The sequence below is a fragment of the Mastomys coucha genome, unplaced genomic scaffold (genome assembly GCF_008632895.1).
Source record: "Mastomys coucha isolate ucsf_1 unplaced genomic scaffold, UCSF_Mcou_1 pScaffold21, whole genome shotgun sequence".
In the NCBI taxonomy this organism is placed as follows: Eukaryota; Metazoa; Chordata; class Mammalia; order Rodentia; family Muridae; genus Mastomys; species Mastomys coucha.
Window position 1 is genome coordinate 121,008,285 of NW_022196904.1, and position 3,262 is coordinate 121,011,546.

Below are 3,262 nucleotides of genomic sequence, written 5' to 3' on the forward strand. Positions count from 1 at the left end.
TGACCTAGAGGTTGTGAGAACTGCCTGACCACTTAACTGCCATATCTCCACTTCTGTAAGCAATGCTTGCTGCTGCAGAGGCCTGCAGATGCCCAACAGATGCCTTTCTGTATAGTCACAATTGTGATTTTGCCCTTAAAAACACAAACTGGTGCTCAAGATGGTTTCTCACTACTCTGCCTGGGACAGCCCCATGGGCAGTAAATAAAGACTCTTCATGACTTATTCAGGGAATTGGAAGTTTTGGTCTCTAGGTACCATGTAAAAGGTGCTGACAGTAAATAAAGACTTCATGACTTATTCAGGCAACTGGAAGTTTTGGTCTCCAGGTACCATGTAAAAGGTGTTGGGAGTTGAATTCTGGCCTCAGGATTGAGGAACAAGTACTTCTAACACTAGACCCATCTCTTCAGCCCCCTAAACTTGTTTTTTATTACTTGCATGGAAACTATACATTGTCCAATGAATGCTGTTTTAGTCAAATCTTACTCATGTGATTTTTTTTTATCATAAATGCTCTAGTTGTTCTCTAATTCCTTATCATTTGCTTCTTCCTCAAGTCATTGTATCTTTAATAACCTGGCAGTAAGTCAAAACATGAGAAAAAAAAGATTGTTGCTTTTATGGACAATCCTGTCACTGTAGACTCAATCACGCAGTGAGACAACATTCCAAACAGCATGGGTAGGTAGGCTTCAAGGCTCATGGATTAACACATTTGGATGCTGATAATTGGCCTGGGGGTAGGCAGCACAAGAGATTAATGAATGTTCAGAAAATAGGACTTGGCTTCTGGGTCATGAGCACCTTGAAGCATTTCTTGATGGTGATTTGATGTCTTGAGTATTTGTTGTCTTGAGTATTTGCCATCTGGGGAGAACTGAGCAGGATGGGCAGATCAAGTCTGTTGTCCCATAAGGTCAAATTTCTTCAATGCATAGAAGCGATAGCCCTTTCTCTTGGACATAATACTGGGGAAACATGGCTGCCTCTTGGCAGAAAGACAACCAGCTGCATTTGTCCCATGTGTCATCATTTACTTTTTAATCCATCGGCTGCTTAGACATGTGTGTGGTCACTAGTTGCTTCTTGGCATGTTTTTGGATTTAGAATACAGCTAATAGACTAGCACTAAACCTAATAATAGCACAGTGACAAGCAGTGCCATGCCTGAGAGGCATACGAGGCTGGGTCCATTGGCATGGATATAGCTACAATCTCAGAGGTGAAGATAGAATTACCTAGTGACAGTATCTAAGAAATAATGGCTGGAACTAGTCTGCAGGTGATGAGACACATTATTCTAAATGTCTAAGAAACCCTCAAATCCCAACCAGGGTAATAAAATGAAAGGCACACCTAATCACCTGCCAATAGAGCCACTGACCAATAAAAGCAAAGGGAATATGTGTTTTATGTAACTGGAAAAGAAAAATACATTATCTTTAAAAGATAATAATACCAGTCTGTAACCAGACTTTTGGCTACTTTATGAGTTCCTATTTCTACCTCCCTTCTCCACCCATATGTATCCCTTCCAATCCCCAATACAAGGGTAATCCTTGGGGCAGTTTTGATGTTTGTCATCAGGATATCTCCAACCAACAACAGCAAACAGCTACCAGCAACTAGCAACTAGCAACCAGGGACAGCAGCATCTGGAGCAGCAGGAGGAGGAGCAGGAGCTGCCACACCCCTTTGGGGCTTTAGCATTCATATACCCTCTCAAGACTCCCCAGAATCCCAAATGTCATACACTTGCAGAAGCTACCTGCAGCTGACAAAATCACACCCCTGCTAGAGCAAGAGGCAACTCATAGTCAGCTGCTGTGGACAATCTGAAGCAGCCTCATATCCCACACTGGGGATTAAAACAAAAACATAGTCCCATAACATTTCTATGTTTTTATAGGAGCCAAAATTCTCACTCCTCCAGACTCTTCAGCAAAAAGCATGATACCAAAAGGAGATAGAATAATGTCCTTCCAGGTGGAAGAAGATCAAGGCAGACAAGATACCCTGTCCTGGTTCTCTGAAGATTGAAAGGAAATTTCCAGAGCCCGGGACTTTCAGTTTCTACCTTAATTTGCAGATCTCAAGCTTGCAGTCCATCACTGCCCCCTCGTTCATTCACTTCCTTCAGCAGGAGATTATTAGCAGAGATTTGAGGTATGGTGGAAGAGTGGGCAGAGTAGAAAGGGAGGGAACACACCCAGTGGGAGATGGAAAGGTCTTGAATTTGATAGAGGACACTCTAGGAAGAAGATTGCTCCTTGAGGCCAAAAGATTTATTTAACTGGGGATTTGACCGTGAGTGTGGCAGGTTACTGTGGGAAAGGAAAAGCTTTTGGACTACTAGGAAGGGGAAAGAAGCCTATTTTGAATGTTTTTGAGGGAGGGGTTGGGGGATATGTCTTGCACAGTGAGGAAGGAATCTTGTTAGTTTTTAACTTAAGGGAGAGAGGTATGGAGGAAAGGTATGCTTAGTTCAGATGTGTTTCTTTTACATGTGGGGTGGGGGGGAGGATCCTAGTGCCCTGATGCCTCCTAGACCGCCAACCTGAAGTCTGGCACGTTCTCCTGAAATCCAGACACTACGAGTAGGATGCCTGTCTCTTCCTGTAGCAGCAAGGATGGCAGAGTTGAGTATAAGGATGGAAATAAAGAGGGTTGAAGGTGGGCTTGGCACATGTGTCCTGATTACCCACTAGCTTAAGTCTAACAACCACTGTCTCCAGACCTGTCTCGGTCTTTCTTTAGAAAGTGAAGGTGCTAAGGGACGGACACTCACTGCTCATGAACCCTGACATATGTTCGTGTATCCCCTCCTCCTAAGACAAAACAATAGGCTCCATTCTGCAGATGAACGCATGTCCAGGGAGGTGGGTTGATTTGATCAAGCCATGCAGTCTGTAAATATTAAGGCACCTTTCACAGTCTATGTGGGAATCTATTGTCCTTTCCACCACACTGGCAGTGCCCATAGCAGGCAAAGTGGATGCAGTGTAAATCCGGTGATGATTTCCAAGACAGGCAAGTCCCAGTCCCTTCTCATGAGGGTCAGCATGTGCTCAGAAAGCAGACAAAGTGAGGCCCCTGCTGACATCTCAGTCAAGGCTGCTTTCCTGTTTGGTTCCTGTGGAAGGCTGTCTGCTGCAGTTCTCTGTGCCTTTACAAAGCCCTGATTCTAGTACCACCTTCCCCTGTCTCTGTGAGGAGGAGCTGTGGAATCACTTGCAAGATTCAGAAGGGGAAAAAAAAA

The 3,262-nt window shown here is 44.2% G+C and overlaps 1 pseudogene; it reads right to left on the reverse strand.

The window, feature by feature from the left end:
• Positions 1 to 771: 771 nt before the first annotated feature.
• On the reverse strand, positions 772 to 983 carry LOC116101369 (annotated as a pseudogene).
• Between the last annotated feature and the right edge of the window lie 2,279 nt (positions 984 to 3,262).